Source organism: Macaca thibetana, chromosome 3 (genome assembly GCF_024542745.1).
Source record: "Macaca thibetana thibetana isolate TM-01 chromosome 3, ASM2454274v1, whole genome shotgun sequence".
Classification (NCBI taxonomy): Eukaryota; Metazoa; Chordata; class Mammalia; order Primates; family Cercopithecidae; genus Macaca; species Macaca thibetana.
This window is the reverse complement of record NC_065580.1, coordinates 160,019,686-160,037,454: the sequence shown is the minus strand read 5'-3', so window position 1 is coordinate 160,037,454 and position 17,769 is coordinate 160,019,686. Positions and strand designations below refer to the sequence as shown.

Here is a 17,769-nt window from a genome sequence, read left to right as displayed (position 1 = left end):
AAGGGCATGTCTAAGAACAAACAAGCCATTGCCAGCCTCTGGCCTTTCTGAAACTCTTCCCTTGGGTTTTTTAAAAATTCAATATTCTGCTTCTGTTCCTGTGTTGATGGGCTGAACTGTGTCCCCTCAAATTCTAATGTTGAAGTTCTAACCCCCAGTACCTCAGACTGGGACTGCATCAGGAGACAGGGACTTTAAAATAGTCATTAAGGTACAATGAGGTCACCAGGGTGGGCCCTAATCTGTTATGACTGGTGTCCTTATAAGGAGAGGAGATTAGACACAGACATGCACAGGGGGACAATCCTGTGAGGACAAAGGGAAAAGACAGCCATCTCCAAGCCAAAGAGAGAAGCCTCAGGAGAAACCAAGCCCGCCCACACCTTCATCTTGGACTTCTAGCTTCCAGAACTCAGGAAATGAATGTCTGTTGTCGTAGCCCCAGTCTGCAGTACTTAGTTACAGCAGCCCTTGCGAACCAGCACATCCAAGTTCTGTGCCTCTGTCTCTAACCCTTCTCTCAACCGTCAGCCATAAGTGAGTCTCTGCCCCCAACTTCTGACCTCCTCTATGTTCTCTTCCTTGGTGACCCCATTCTCCCACATGGTTCAGCAGTGACCTCCAGCAGTGACGCTCAGTCACTCAGTGACGCTCAGCTACTTGGGAGGCCGAGGCGGGCAGATCACAAGGTCAGGAGATCGAGACCATCCTGGTGAACACGGTGAAACCCCGTCTCTACTAAAAATACAAAAAAATTAGCCGGGCGAGGTAGCGGGCGCCTGTAGTCCGAGCTTCTCGGGAGGCTGAGGCAGGAGAATGGCGTGAACCCGGGAGGCAGAGCTTGCAGTGAGCGGAGATCGCACCACTGCACTCCAACCTGGGCAACAGAGCAAGACTGTCTCAAAAAATAAACAAATAACAATAATAATAATAATGTTGCACCAATGTTAGTTTTGGTAAATCCACGGTTGTGTAAGATGTTAGCATTAGAGGAAGCTGGGTGAAGGTTCAAAGAACTCTCTCTACTATTTTGTAAGCCTAAAATTATTTCAATATAATAGGTTATAGGCCGGGCGCGGTGGCTCAAGCCTGTAATCCCAGCACTTTGGGAGGCCGAGACGGGCGGATCACGAGGTCAGGAGATCGAGACCATCCTGGCTAACACGGTGAAACCCCGTCTCTACTAAAAATACAAAAAAAAAACTAGCCGGGCGAGGTGGCGGGCGCCTGTAGTCCCAGCTACTCGGGAGACTGAGGCAGGAGAATGGCGTAAACCTGGGAGGCGGAGCTTGCAGTGAGCTGAGATCCGGCCACTGTACTCCAACCTGGGCGGCAGAGCGAGACTCCGTCTCAAAAAAAAAAAAAAAAAAAAAAAAATAGGTTATAAAAATTAGAGGGTGACCTTCCACTTAATTTCATCAGCACTCCTTTTTTCCCCTCTTCCTAACCAGCCATGTGATCTTAAGCAAATTAATTTCCTCTCTCTAGGTCACAGTTTTTCAGCTACTTAGGAAAAAAAAAAGAGGGATACAAGCCAGATCATCTCTAACTTCCCCTCAATCCCTCAGATTCTGTGGTTCCCATACATTTACAATATGATGCAATCTACAAACATTTGATTTTGGTGTTCTCTTATTCACTTTCATATCCCTGGTATTTAGCATTGTGCCTATACATAGTAGGTGCTCACTGAAAGTTTTCAGAACTACCCCAAAAACGGAGGTTCATACCTCAGTTTGTAAAACAGTTGAACTGTTAGCTCTTTTACCTAGTTGACCACTAGAGAGCGAAGCGGTCACAAACTCTTTCTCTGTTAAAAGCAAATTTGTCTTCATCCAGCAGAGGGGAGTGGTCCTTTATATTTCAGGCATGTAAAAATCAGGTCCTGGTTGGGGGAAGGGAAACATCTGTGAGCAGTTTCCTGCCTACCAGACAAGACAGGCCCTCCCGAGGGGTGCTGAGTACCATAAGCTTCCAGGTAAGCACACGGGCCACTGCCGCACCCTCCAAAACACTTAGCCTCAAAAGTCTAAACCACCTCGATGGATGGGAGATTGCTCTGCAAATGGGGAGCCCCACTCCTAGTATGTTCATCATTGTCTTCCTAACAATCCTAGCTCATTTCTTGAACAAATGTTTCACTTTTACAGGGTTTGCAGAGAGGCAGCTTTAAGAGTTCAAATAAATGAATGTGGAAGGAAATTAAGTTTTACAACCACATGAAAAAGGCATTAGCCAGTCATCCTGCCCAGCACCCCATATTGAGCCTGTGTGAGTTGTCGTTTGTGTAGTGAAGCAATCGAGGCCATGGTCTGGACTCAGAAACCCTGAGTTCAAATACTGCCTCTGACCCCCCAACTCCCCAATAAAATGCACACATTCAGTGGCCACGTGACCAGGGCAAATGCCTCTCTTTCCACAGCTCCAATGCAGGAATAATAATAGCATCCGCCCGGTGTTGAGTGGCAGGGTTCAGAGAGAACGGCCACACAGGGCTAAGAGTGCAGACTCTTATGACCAAGCAACTGGCCACCTGGGCAGAGTGGACAGGAAGGAATGGAAGGGAAAGGCACTTTCACTTCATCCTCATGAGCGCTCTTCATGGGGAAACTATTACACAAAGTGGGGGTGGGGAGTTCCTTCCCAGTAAATCGAGTTGCCTTTTTCAGGCACGGAAAAGCCCATCTACCTAAATTTTCCTCAGCTGGTCAGTCATGGTGCCAGAAGTCGCTACCACTTGAACTGCTCCTTCGGGTTAAGTCACTTTGTCTGCCAACTGCATTAAACAAGTCAGTTTCCAAGTCCTGAGCTGCTGCTTTTATCATCCCATTAATTTAGAAAACAGTAGGGGCCAAACGCGGTGGCTCATGCCTGTAATCCCAGCACTTTGGGAGGTCGAGGCAGGCGGATCACCTGAGGTCAGGAGTTCAAGATCAGCCTGGCCAACATGGTGAGACCCCATCTCTACTAAAAATACAAAAATTAGCCAGGCGTGGTGGCGCGCACATAGTCCCAGCTGCTCAGGAGGCTGAGGCAAGAGAATCACTTGAATATGGGAGACAGAGGTTGCAGTGAGCCGAGATTGCACCACTGCACTCCAGCCTGGGCGACAGAGCGAGACTCCCATCTCAAACAAAAAATAAAAAAAAAGAAAGAAAATGAAGAGTAGGACCCCAGAGTGTGGGAAGGAGGCTGGAAGCGTCCTGATTAAACTGCAGCCTGAGGACTGCTGGGTGGGATCTCACAGAGCACACTGAGCCCTGAGAAGGGGGCAAGAAGGGCCCCAGGGTGCAAGGCCAGAGACTCACTGGGGCAGAGAAGAGTGCGAAGCTGGCAGGACCCTGAAACAGACATCCTGGGAGGGAGTGTACATGTCAACCAGCAAAGCACATGATGAGAACTGTTCAACAGCAGACTCAGCTGGGAACTCCAGACACTGCGGCAAAACCAGCACAGATGCATCCTCTCCTGTGGCTGAAAGCTCCATGAAAGGGGCCAGTGAGTCACATGACAACCGAATTTCTCCTCTGCCAACCTGAACACATTCTGGGACTGAAACTTCCATACTTAGGGAAAGCCGATCACACTACTTAAAAGAAAAAAAACTACCTATTACAAACCCATGATGCTATCAATTTAATGGGGCTGGAAAGAAATTCCCTGGAAAGACTCTGGTGGGAGAAGGGGGGCATGACCTTCATCCCTTTACATTCTCCAGCCATCAGAACTAGCTCCTTTGTTTTCACTGAATTTATGTTTCTATAGAGGCACCAGGATTGAGTCTCCTATGGGGGGGGTCCCATGAAGCTGCCATGCCCCTCTGTTGATATGCCTTGCTTTGCAGGTCAGTTTGTGATTTTTAAAATGGTTTTATGCAAACCACATGTTTAGCCCAAATGCACTGCAGGTAGCTTGTGATAAAACAGCAATATGGACCAGGCACAGTGGCTCACACCTATAATGCCAGCACTTTGAGAGGCCAAGGCAGGAGGATCACTTGAGGCCAGGAGTTTGAGACCAGCCTGCGCAACATAGGGAGACTCCATCTCTACAGAAAATTAAAAATTAGCCAGGCGGCCAGGTGCGGTGGCTCACACCTGTAATCCTAACACTTTGGGAGGCAAAGGCAGGCAGATCACTTGAACTCAAGTTCAAGACCAGCCTGGGCAACATGGTGAAACCATATCTCTACAAAAATAAAAATTAGCCAGGCATGGTGGTGTGTGCCTGTAGTTCCAGCTACTCCTAGGGAGGTCGAGGCTGCAGTGAGCCGTGATCAGGCCACTTGTACTCCAGCCTGGGAGACACAGCAAGTCCCCATCTCAAAAAAAAAAAAAAAAAAAAAAAAGCTAGGTGTGGTGGCCTGCATGCCTGTGGTCCCAGATACTCGGAGGCTGAAAGGGGAGGACTGCTTGAGCCCAGGAGTTCAAGGCTGCAGTGAGCTGTGATCACATCAATGCACTCCATCCAGCCTGAGCAACAGAGTGAGACCTTGACTATATTTTTTAAAAAAGAAAGCAATAGGAAGAAACAACCACAGGGCTAGTATGTTACTGGGTTATAAAATCATAAAGCCCTAAACAGAGAATTAGCCCGTTTCCAGAAGAGGCCAAGAACAGATGATAGGGCTGAACTGAACTCCCGCCTGTACAGCCCGTTTTCTACAAGATTCCAGCCCTGGAAGATGATGGGATCCAGCCCCCACTGAAGCACCTAGAACAAGAAAAACGCCGAGTCCGAAGAGCCAGGCCTTGAACACACGATCCCTGTCTATAAATAACTCCCCCTGGGAAATAAAAAGCAGGATGTAAGGCAGGAAACCCGAGCCGCGGAATCTGGTGAGTTCTTAGGAAACTCACTCACGGGCCTGAGTCCTCCGTGGGAGCGGCGGCTCCGGCACCTGGACACCCGAGTCCCCAGAGCCCCGGGCGGCCGCGCGTCCCTACCTGCAGGCCTGATACCGGCGGCGGAGCGCTCCTGGCCCCGCACCCGCCCGGCTCCGAGACCGCTGAAACGCACCCAGGGCGGTGAGGGCATCGTCGCCAAGGACAGCGCAGATGGCAGCGGAGGCGTGCGAGCCGGAACGGACTGTGGGAAAGGGCCAGATCGGGACGCCCCTGGGCTCAGCCCCAAATCCTGCCCGCTCCCCAGCCCCGCTCAGGCGGCGCCCCTGCCACCTCTGGCCACACGGGCTGGGACGTCTGCCTCCTGCAGAGCGCGCTTCCCGCTGCCCTTCTCCACTGACTGCTCAGGCCCTGCCTCGCCAGCCCGGCATCCGCGGGGCATCCCTGCCTGTCCTTTCGGGCTTGCCTCATAGGTCAAATGTCACCTGCCAGGGAGGTATGGTCTGCCCCCTAGCCAGGTGGGCCTCTTCCACGCTCGCCTGCAACACCACCCACCCATCTGATAACTGCTTGTAAACGGTGTACTGCTTTCCCCCTTGAGACTGCAAACCTTCAAGGGCAGGAAATGGGTCTGTTTTCCTGGCAAAATAATGAAGTTGGCTGAAGGTTTTGCTGAATAAAATGAGTGACAGACAAAAGTAGCCAAATTGGGCATTCCTGATGGGTTATTTGGTGAAGGAGGTGCAGTGTATGGGCTTAACTAGTTATTCTGGATTTCTTTCCCCGTGTTACTCCTCCCTAATTCTGATGAGGAACTGAGAGTTGGATCTATTAATCTATTAACTCTTAACCTTCTGCCTCCCGGGTTCAAGAGATTCTCCTGCCTCAGCCTCCTAAGTATTGGGATTACAGGCGCCCGCCACCATGCCCAGATAATTTTTGTATTTTTAGTAGAGACAGTGTTTCACCATGTTGACCAGGCTAGTCTGAAACTCCTGACCTCAGGTGATCCACCCGCCTCAGCCTCCCAAAGTGCTGGGGTTACAGGCGTGAGCCACTGCGTCCGGCCTTACCCTTCCTTTTCTAAGGGCACTACCAGACTTCTCTTGCTACCCTAAGGATGGAGTCCTAATTCTGCCATCCGAACCCTGAATCCTTTACTTTCGGCACAACAATTTCCACCAAAGACTTGCAGCCTCTCCTTCGGGGTTTAGGGGAATGGGGGATGCTTTCATCTGAGGTGGGACACACATGATGTTAATTAGAATACTCTCTCCCAAAGAGGAGGAAATCAGTAGGAAAATAAGCAAGTCTGATGTCCGGGAAGTGTTTGTGGATGGGGTGCAGAATAGCCCTACCACAAAGAAAATCTCAAATGAGACATCCCATCACTGCTGGGGTTTCTGGTAAAACAAGAGCTGAGGCCAGGTGTGGTTTTTTTTGGTTTTTGGGTTTTTTTTGCTTTATAAAAATATTGTTCAGTAAGTAGATTTCCAAGCCTTGCATTCTTTCTATTCAAGGTTTCTAAGATTCACACATATAATTTTGCAAAGCTGCATTTTATTCATGTTCACTGCTATCTACTATTCTATTTGTGATCATATCCTACTTTGTTTAGCCATTCTCCTGCTGATCAACATGGGGTTATCTCCATTTTGTTTCCTTTACTGTTCTGAACATCCACTCACTTGTCTCCTGGAGCCCCTGGGCAAGCATTTTTCTGGGTGTGGACCCATTACTACACCAGGCATAGCCCCAGCAAGCTAATGTGATGTGCAGAATTAAGGGATAACACTAAACTGTTTTCCAAAGCAGTTATACCAATGTATACTCCCATTAAAAGTGACTTTTGTTTTTGACTCAGTATTTTTCAGGTCAAACACATTTTCCTTTCAATTTCAGATGTATACTGATTTTCACAAACTGTCTTGGAGAATTATGAGGTCCTCAAACACAAAGCTTCATATTGTGGTTCTTAGTCAAGAAAATCTTCTAGAGGCAATGATCCAGCTAATTACAGATCCCCTACTGTCCACGTCTAAATTTAGGCATTGTGGCTGGGATTAGACCCATGAATCCTAGCACAATGCCAGGGGTGTCATTAACTTAAAAACTCTGGCAGGCCAAGTGCAGTGGATCATGCCTGTAATCCCAGCACTTTGGGAGACCAAGGCGGGCGGATCACGAGGTCAGGAATTGAAGACCAGCCTGGCCAAGATGGTGAAACTCCATCTCCACTAAAAATACAAAAATTAGCCGGCCGTGGTGACACGCACCTGTAATCCCAGCTACTCGGAGGCTGAGACAGAGAATTGCTTAAACCCAGAAAGCAGAGGTTGCAGTGAGCCGAGATTGCGCCACTGCACTCCAGCTTGGTCGACAGAGCGAGACTCCGTCTCAAAAAAAAGAAAAAAAAAAACTAAACAAACAAAAAAACTCTGGCATAAGCATGGTGTGGGGAGTGTCTGCAGTAATATGAGAATCCTGTGCACAATAGCATAAGCAGCTGCCTTTGGAATCTACTGCTCTCACCTCCCACGGTCCATACAACCTCTTCTTTATTTTCTTCTTTTGTTAATGTTTGTTTATTTATTTATTTATCTGTTGAGACAGAGTCTCACTCTGTCACCCAAGCCGGAGTGCAGAAGCACGATCTTGGCTCACTGCAACCTCCGCCTCCTGGGTTCAAGTGATTCTCCTGCCTCAGCCTCCCAAGTAGTTGGGATTACAGGTGCCCACCACCATGCCCAGCTAATTTTTGTATTTTTAGTACAGATGGGGTTTCACTCTGTTGGCCAGGCTGGTCTCGAACTCTTGACCTCAAGTGATCCGCCCACCTCGACCTCCCAAAGTGCTAGGATTACAGGCATGAGCCACTGCACCCAGCATGTAAAGAGTTTAATAGCAACAATCCTTATAAAAATGATTTGTTTTGGCCGGGCACAGTGGTTCACGCCTGTCATCCCAACACTTTGGGGGGCCAAGGCGGGAGGATCACGAGGTCAGGAGATCGAGACCATCCTGGCTAACATGGTAAAACCCCGTCTCTAGTAAAAATACAAAAAATTAGCCGGGTGTGGTGGCAGGCACCTATAGTCCCAGCTACTCGGGAGGCTGAGGCAGGAGAATGGCGTGAACCCGGGAGATGGAGCTTGCAGTGAGACAAGATGGCACCACTGCACTCAAGCCTGGGTGACAGAGTGAGACTCCGTCTCAAAAAAAAAAAAAAAAAGTTTTTTTTTTTTTGAGACAGGGTATATCAGGCTGGAGTGCAATGGTGCAATCATAGCTCACTGTAGCCTCAAACTCCTGTGCTCAGCTGACCCTCCTGCCTCAGCCTCCCAAGTAGCTGATACTATATGCACAAACCACCATTGCCAGCTAATTATTTGTGTATTTTTTATAGAGATGGGTTCTTGCTATGTTGCCCAGGCTGGTCTTGAACTCCTGGCCTCAAACGATCTAACCACCTTTGCCTCACAAAGCACTAGGATCATACGTATGAGCCACCACACCTGGCCAACAGTGATTTTTTTTTTTTTTTTACTGGAAAATTTTAAATGTTCAATAAGGAACATATTAAGCAAATTGTGGTAGAGTAGTCCCCCCTTATCCACAAGGGGTATGTTCCAAGACCCCCAGTGAACGCCTGAAGCACAGAGAGTACTGAACCCTATATATATTGTTTTTTCCTATTACTTACCTATGATAAAGTTCATACATTAGGCACAATAACAAATTAACAACTAATAATAAAATAGGATAATAATAAACTAATAATAAAATTAAATAAAGGATGACTAGAACACAAGCACTGCAATACCACAGCAGTCGATCTGGTCACCAAGAGAGCTACTAAGTGACAAAATGGGAGAATCTGCTGGACAAAGAGATGATTCGTATCCCAGGTGAGACAGAACAGGAAGGTGTGAGATTTCATGCTCTTCCGAACCGCACACAATTTAAAACTCATGAATTATGTTCTCACTTCTAAGTGGGAGCTCAATAATGTGTACACATGGACACAGAGAGTGGAATAACAGGCATTGGAGGCTCAGAAGGGTGGGAGGGGTGAACAATGAGAAATTACTTAATGGGTACAATGTACACGATCGGGGGTGATGGCTGCACTCAAAATCCAGACTTCACCACTACCCAATATATCCATGTAACAAAACAGGGGTATTGTACCCTCTAAATCTATCAAAATTAAATAAATAAATAAATCTTATGAAATGTTCTGGAATTTTCCATTTAATATTTTCTGTTTGTTTGTTTTTCATTTAATATTTTCAAACTGCAGTTGGCCACAGGTAACTGAAACCTTGGAAAACAACAGCACAGCTAAGGGGGAAACACTGTATATCCACTCAGTGGTACAAAGTATAGACTTTCTTTCCAGAACCATTTGAGACTAAATTGCAGAAACAATGACCTTTCACCCTAGTACTTCAAGCTGTATTTCCTAAGAACATTTCTCTAACATAACCACACTGCAATGATCAGATTCAGAAAATTTAACACTGCAATAATCAGATTCAGGTATCAGCATCCATCCAATGCTAATTACTATTCACATTTAGTCAATTGTCCCAAATAACATTCTTGCTAGCAATATTATTTTTCCCAATTCAAGGACACACATGGCATTTAGCTGTCATGTCGCTTTATTCCCTTTTAATCTGGAACAGTTCCTTAGTCTTTCATGACCTTGACATCTTTTAAAAGTCAGCCCTGGCTGGGCCCGGTGGCTCACACCTGTAATCCCAGCACTTTGGGAGGCAAAGGTGGGCGGATCACTTGAGGTCAGGAGTTTGAGATCATCCTGGCAACATAATGAAACCCCATCTCTACTAAAAATACAAAAACTGGCTGGGCACGGTGGCTCATGCCTGTAATCCCAGCACTTTGGGAGGCTGAGGCAGGCAGATCACGAGATCAAGAGATCGAGACCATCCTGGCCAACATGGTAAAACCCCATCTCTACTAAAAATACAAGAATTAGCTGGGTATGGTGGTGCGCACCTGTAGTCCCAGCTACTCAGGAGGCTGAGGCAGGAGAATCACTTGAACCCGGGAGGCAGAGGTTGCAGTGAGCCAAGATCGGGCCACTGCACTCCAGCCTGGGCGACAGAGCGAGACTTGGTCTTGGGGGAAAAAAAAAAAGTTAGCTCGATTGTATTGCAGCTGGTCCCTCAATTTGTGTTTGTCTGATGTTTCCTATATCCAATTCAGGTTATGCATTTTTGGCATAGGATGTCAGTTCAAACTGGTGATGCTGACTTTGTTCACATGGTTAAGGTGGTTTCCAGAAGAACCACTATAAAGTTTCCTTGTATATATTTGTAATTCACACGTAATCTGTGGAGTGAGGCTTTGGCATCTTATTCCCCAATGCTATGGTTTGAATGTATTCCCCAAGTGCATGTGTTGGAAACTTAATCCCCAGTGCAACAGTGTTGAGAGCTGGGTGATTAGGTCATAAAGGCTCTGCTGTTACTGCGGGAGTGGGCTCCTGATAAAGGAATGAGTTTGGCCCCCTTCCTTTCTCTTTCCCTTGTCCACCCTCTTGCCCTTCTGCTTTCCACCATGAGATGATGCAGCCAGAAGGCCCTCACCAGATGTGGCTCCTCAATCTTGGACTTCTCAGCCTCCAGAACCATAAGGCAAATCAATTTCTGTTCATTATAAATTACCCAGTCTCAGGTATTCTGTTACGGAAGAATAAAACAGACCAAGACACCCAGTAAGCACCCACCTGAATCAGTCATAACTGTGTTAGTTGTAATGTGGTAACTTTTTGTTTGTTTTTTGTTTTTTGAGATGGAGTTTTACTTGTTGCCCAGGCTGGAGTGCAATGGCGCAATCTCGGCTCACCACAACCTCCCCCTCCCGGGTTCAAGCCATTCTCCTGCCTCAGCCTCCTGAGTAGGTGGGATTACAGGCATGCGCCACCACGCCCAGCTAATTTTGTATTTTTAGTAGAGACAGGGTTTCTCCATGTTGGTCAGGCTGGTCTCGAACTCCCGACCTCAGGTGATCCACCTGCCTCGGCCTCCCAAAGTGCTGGGATTACAGGCATGAGCCACCGCGCCCGGCCTACAATGTGGCGATTTTTTTTGTATTAGTCACGTACAGTAGTGAAAAGGGGGAAAAGAATAGAACAAAGAGTTCAATCTGTAACTGACCATGAACAATCAAGTGAGATAACTCACTATCTTGAGACTAGCCAACTTTTCCAACCCTGTTGTTCCTTCAGCAATCATTAGCTGGTATTCTCCTCTTCTACCTCTGTTTATGTATTTGTTGGTAAGTTTATTTGCTTTTTAGTATTACTCTGGACTCATGGATTCTCTTTTATTCAATGTGATAATTCATTATTGCCATTATTAATTTTGATATTCAAATTGTTCCAGGTTTGGCCACTGGGGCCCCATCAAGCTGGCCCCTGTGTCCGTCTGACCTGTCTCTATCATTCTTTGAACACCTCCTTGTGTTCTGAACAAGCTGCTCCTGACTCATTGTTGACCTTCCCTCCCTTCCCACAATGAGCCATTTCTCCTAGGAGCTCTGGCTCCTTTTAATGGACAATGGTATTTAGAAACCAAGATATGGGCATGAGGAATGCTCATTGCTACTTGGGTGGCCCTGCTCCCCAGCTTTCTCAGCAGACAGATCTTGAAAATAAACTCTTAAGTCAAAATGAAAAGTAGGCCAGGCGCGGTGCTCACACCTGTAATCCCAACACTTTGGGAGGCTGAGGTGGGCGGATCACTTGAGACCACGAGTTCAAGACCAGCATGGCTAACATGGCGAAACCTGTCTCTACTAAAAATACAAAAATTAGACAGGCATACTGGTGTGCGCCTGTAGTCCCAGCTACTTGGGAGGCTGAGGCAGGAGAATTGTCTGAACCTGGGAGGCAGAGGTTGCAGTGAGCCAAGATCACACCACTGCACTCCAGCCTAGACAACAGAGTGAGACTGTCTCCAAAAAAATGAAAAGGGTTATCCACCAAGTTTCTAGGTTTCTCCACTATAAAGGTTCCTTTTTTATCTTTGTAATTAATAAGTAATCTGTGGACTCTCTCATTCCAATTCATGGAGCTCTTCTTTGCCTTCCTTCACTCCATATTTGTGTGTTTCTTCTCTCATAGTGGGTATCCCAGCTTCCAAGAATGTCATTAGATTTACTTATTTGCTTAATCCTACAATACACAGAAAATATTTTCAGAATTGCTATACCAGATCACTACCGACTAAGTGAAGTGCACAATTTCTTTGTAGTTTTGTTTGTTTACACACAGGTGTATAGTCAAAGAGCTGTGTTCAAAGTTATTTGAGTTTGACTTTCTGTGGTTAATTGACTATGCAGTTTAGCTCATTTGTTCACTTTTGTTTGTATTCAATTTTAGGTTTCTTTTCCCCCATCTTATGTTGATTTCATTTTACTTTTTAAATACTAAAATATTAACATGTTTTGAAAAGTCAAAACTGCCCCCAAAAAAAGTATGCTTGGAGATGTGTCATTTCCTCTTAGACTTTCACCCCATTCCCATCCACCCACTGCAAGTAGCCAATTTATTAGTTTCTAGTTTTTTCTTCCTGTATTTCTTTTTTCCCTTTCTTTTCTTTTTCTTCCCCCCCCCAAAAAATAAGGAGATACTTGAATGTTTCACATGAAAAATAGCCTGATACAGTAGTCTCTGTTTAACTTTTGTTCATTTCCTAATACTGTAGACCCTAGAAATCACTCCACATCAGTTCACAGAGATCTTCCTCACTTTTTTTTTTATTTTTTTATTTTATTTTATTTTATTTTATTTTTTTTTTTTTGAGACAGAGTCTCACACTGTCGCCCAGGCTGGAGTACAGTGGTGCAATCTCTGCTCGCTGTAAGCTCCACCTCCCAGCTTCACATTCTCCTGCCTCAGCCTCCTGAGTAGCTGGGAGTATAGGCGCCCGCCACCACACCCAGCTAATTTTTTGTATTTTTAGTAGAGACGGGGTTTCACCGTGTTAGCCAGGATGGTCTCGATCTCCTGACCTCATGATCTGCCCGCCTCGCCTCCCAAAGTGCTGTGATTTACAGGCATGAGCCACCGCGCCGGCCCTCACTCTTTTTCATAAGTGCATCGCGTGGATGGACCAGGGTTTATTCAACCAATTGCCTACATATTGGCACTGAAGTTGTTTCCAAAATTTTGCCATTGCAAACAATGCTGCAATGAGTGACCTTGTACATATATACACTTTTATACTGGTGTAGGCGTTTCTCCAGGCTAAATTCCTAGCTGTAGAATTGCTGGGTCAAGGGGTAAATGCATATGTAGTTTTGTTAAACAATGCTAAATGTTCCTCTCTAGGAGTTGGACCATCTTGCATTCCCACTAGCAATGTACCACAGCATGTTACCCCACAGCCCGTCCTGTTGCTTTACACTTAGCAACTGGATTAGTTAGAACCGTGATGGTTTCTCAGAGTACCCTGCATTTCTCTTTCTGCGGGAGAAACGGAACATCTTTTCACTGAAGGGCCAGTTTTATGTCATTTTTGTGCAGATTGTCAGTTCATGTCTTTTGCCTGTTTGGTCTTTGGCTCCCTCAATGTTTGAGTTATTTACATACTTGGGATCTTAAACCTTTATCTGTGACAGATGTTGCAAATATTTTTCCCAGTTTGCCATCTTTCTTTTTTTTTTTTTTTTTTTTTTTGAGACGGAGTCTCGCTCTGTCGCCGGGGCTGGAGCGCAGTGGCCGGATCTCAGCTCACTGCAAGCTCCGCCTCCCGGGTTTACGCCATTCTCCTGCCTCAGCCTCCTGTGTAGCTGGGACTACAGGCGCCCGCCACCTCGCCCGGCTAGTTTTTTGTATTTTTTTAGTAGAGACGGGGTTTCACCGTGTTCGCCAGGATGGTCTCGATCTCCTGACCTCGTGATCCGCCCGTCTCGGCCTCCCAAAGTGCTGGGATTACAGGCTTGAGCCACCGCGCCCGGCAGCCATCTTTCTTTAATTAAAGGCACGGTTTGTTTTTTGTTTTGTTTTGTTTTGAGACAGGGTCTCACTCCCTCACCCAGGCTGGAGTGAAGAGCCTTCATCTCTGCTGACAGCAAGCTCCGCCTCCCTGGCTCAAGAGATCCTCCCACCTCAGCCTCCAGAGTAGCTGAAAAGAACTTTTCTTATTTTTCGCAGAGAGGGGTTTTATCTATGTTGGCCAAGCTGGTCTCCAACTCCTGGACTCAAAAGATTCTCCCACCTAAGCTTCCCAACGTGCTGGGATTACAGATGTGAGCCACAGGGTCTGGCCCTTTTTTTTTTTTTTTTTTTTTTTTTTTTTTTTTTGAGACAGAGTTTTGCTCTTGTCCAGGCTGGAGTGCAGTGGGGCGCAATCTCGGTTAATTGCAACCTCCACCTCCCGAATTCAAGTGATTCTCCTGCCTCAGCCTCCCGAGTAGCTGGGATTACAGGAGCGCCACCACCACGCCCGGTTAATTTTTGTATTTTTAGTAGAGATGAGGTTTCACCATGTTGCCCAGGATGGTCTCGAACTCCTGACCTCAAGTGATCCGCCTGCCTCGGCCTCGCAAAGTGCTGAGATTACAGGCATGAACCACCGCGCACGGCCCAGCTTCCGTTTTTTAATATTATGTATCTATTTTCCTGGCACGTAGGCGGTGGGTCATTAGAAGCCTTTCTCCACACGCAGGTCCTAGTCACCCATACTTTCTAGCGGCTGGTAGGCCCTGCGGCTCTGCCCCTAACACGGGCGTGGGGGACGCGGCCAGGAGCCCGTGGAAGGGGTACAGGGCGCGCGAACCCAGGCTCTCAGGCCGCGTCGGCCGCGCGTGCGCACTGACAGCCGGGCCGAGCCAGCCCGGGTCCCGCAGGGAAGAACGCGAGCGGCGCGGGGAGGCGGCGCTGCCCTGGGCCGCGAGGTCCCTATGGCTGCCCCACCGGAAGCCCCACCCCCTTCTGGTAGCTGGAAGCGGTTTTCCGGCCGTCCCGGCTGCAGCCCAGCTGCCTGGCCTCTGGACACGGCTGTTCCCCGGCAGTGTCCGGGCGTGGACTGCCAGACCCTCGCCCGGCCCCAGCACGCCTCCAGCGAACGCCCACCCCCTGCCCTGGCCCGTAGCGCCCCGACTTACTTCTGAGGCCGAGATGCGGCCGCTCCTGCTCCGGGTGGTCGCCCGCGAATCCCTGCCGCGCCGCAGTGCGCCCCCTCGCGGCCCGCCTGGTGGTGCAGCCGGGCTTTCAGCGCAGGGCCCCGGGGCCGCCCGGCCGCCTCCTGCCCTGGCCGCTGTGCCGCGCCCTCGGGGACGCGGGCCCTTCGCCGCTAGCCAGCTTCTGCCTCTCGGCCACGGGTCTTCTCTCGCCCAAGCTGCCTGGGAGGCGCGCCTCTGCCGCCGCCTTGCCGCTCTCGCTCCAGCCTCGCCCACTCCTGCGGCCTTACAGGGCCGAACCTCACCCTGCTCTGCGGAAGGCAGGCCTCCACCTTCCCTCCACGCCTTCCTCCCTGACCGGCACCATGCACCGCGTTGCCCTTTCCAACATCGACGATCTATTTATTCCCCAGTGCTCTGACACCAGCTGAATTAGTGCGAACCTACTCGTTCAGGGATTAGCCCAGAGAGACTGCCCTCCCTTCACCAGCCACAAGCGGGGTGCCCAGAATGTCCACATTTCTACCCTGCCCACTAGAAACTGAGGGATTGCCATAGCTCCCCTGAGGTTCATCAGTTCCCTGGGACGACACAGAACTCAGGGAGACACTTTACTGTTAGAAGATTATTGTAAAGGACACAACTCGGGAACAGCCAGGTGGAAGAGATGCGCGGCACGGGGGTTGAAGGGCGGGAGTGCAGCCCTCACAGCACCTCTGTGTGCCCACCTGCCTGGAAGCTCTCTGCACCCTGTTTAAGGGATTTGTATCCAGGTTTCATTATGTCATTGGCCATTGGTGATTGAATTCAACCTCCAGGCCCTTTCCCTTCCCGCAAGGGGAGTAGGGATATGTTGGGACTGAAAGCTACAACCCTCTGATCACATGGTGTGTTGCACCAGCCCCACCCTGAATCCATCCTAGAGCCCACAAATAGCCACATCATTAGCATAAACTGTGATTTGATTAAGGAACTCATGAATAACAAAAACACTCCTATCGCCTAGGAAATTCCAAGAGGTTTAGGAGTGCTGTGTCAGGAACTGGGGACAAAGACCAAATGGATTTTTTACACCAAACTCCCTAAACCAATAACCCAGTCTAATCGTGAGAAAAACATCAGACAAATCCCAGCAGAGGGGCAATAGGGAGCCAACCTAAACGCAGCCAAGGTTGTGAATGTTGTCAGAATCAAAATGGTGGAGTCATTTGTGTTAAAAGAGAGAGAGGGGAAAAAATGACAAATAGAGCTGGGGAAAGCCACGAAGAGGATCCTTCCTAAATGCCTGATGTCACAAATGCTCGTGAAAGACCAACACCGTCCACAGAGGCCATGTCAGCCTTCCCAAAAGAAGACTCCTGCCAGGACATCTGCCCAGCAATAGCCTGTCCACCCTCAGACTGGTATCACCCTGATGGATACTTGTTGCTGAGGCTAATGATCAAAAACAATATGTAGTCCTCCTCATTTTTTCTTTAAAAACCTTTGTCTTCCTTTACCTCCCTGAATACACACATAGCTTAATATGGCCCACATGGTCCCATTGCAACGCCCTGTTCCCAAGTATCATTTTCTTTTAGAGAACCTCTCTGTTTGTTATGGAGGTTGGCAAGGTCACCAAAACCAAAGAGAGTGTGAGGAACTGCCCCAGCCAAGAGTCATCTAAGGAGACATGATGGTTAAATATAAGTGGTGTGCTCAATGGGATCCTGGAACAGAAAAAGGACATTGGGAGAAAATGGAGGAAATTTAAATAATATACCAATAATATCAATAATATAATGTACCAGTGTTGGTGTATTAATTGTTAACAAGTGTGCCATACTAATGAAAGATACAAATATGAGGAAACTGGTTTATGGGAACTCTCTGCACTATCTTGCAAATTATCTGTAAATCTAAAACTACTCTAAAAATAATGCTTTAAAAAAAAATTTGGGCTCAGTGTCGTGGGCACACCTGTAATCCCAGCACTTTGGGAGGCCAAGGTAGGAGGATCACTTGGGCCCAAGAGTTTCAGGACCAGCCTAGGTAACACAGCGAGACCCCATCTCTTAAAAAAAAAAAAAAAAAAAAAAAATAGCCAGGCATGGCAGTGTGCGCCTGTAGTCCCAGCTACGCGGGAGGCTGAGTGAGGAGGATCTCTCGAGCCTAGGAGGTCAAGGCTGCAGTGAGTCGTGATGACGCCACTGCACTCCTGCCTGGGCAACAAAGCAAGACCCTGTCTCAGAAAAGACAAGAATCATAAATAAATAAACAAGTAAACTAGAAATAAGCCAGATGTGGTGATGCATGCCTATAATCAGTTATTCGGGAGGCTGTGGTGGGAGGATAGCTTGAGCCCAGGAGTTCAAGACCAGCCTAAGCAACATGGCAAGACTCCCTCTGAAAATAAAAGGAAAAACAATTACAAAGATTTAAAAGCCCTTCAATTTTGGGGATCCACCTTCTTTATTTATTTTTTTTTTTTTTTGAGACAGAGTCTCGCTCTGTTGCCCAGGCTGGAGTGCAGTGGCGCGATCTCGGCTCACTGCAAGCTCCGCCTCCCGGGTTCACGCCATTCTCCTGCCTCAGCCTCCCGAGTAGCTGGGACTACAGGCGCCCACAACCGCGCCCGGCTAATTTTTTGTATTTTTAGTAGAGACGGGGTTTCACCGTGGTCTCGATCTCCTGACCTTGTGATCTGCCCGCCTCGGCCTCCCAAAGTGCTGGGATTACAGGCGTGAGCCACCGCGCCCGGCCAGATCCACCTTCTTTAAACGGCAGA

At 47.9% G+C, this 17,769-nt stretch overlaps 1 protein-coding gene across 3 annotated transcripts in view; it reads right to left on the bottom strand.

The window, feature by feature from the left end:
- Nucleotides 1–15,045, bottom strand: part of HLCS (holocarboxylase synthetase) — a 247,697-nt gene extending 232,652 nt beyond the window's left edge. For 2 of the 3 annotated variants that reach the window (XM_050785741.1, XM_050785743.1), the window contains exon 1: nucleotides 4,947–5,037. The gene's annotated coding sequence lies outside the window, so the exon portion shown is untranslated. Of the gene's footprint in view, nucleotides 1–4,946; nucleotides 5,038–14,987 lie in introns of those variants that run through there. The other variant, XM_050785742.1, reaches the window with a different exon arrangement.
- Between the last annotated feature and the right edge of the window lie 2,724 nt (nucleotides 15,046–17,769).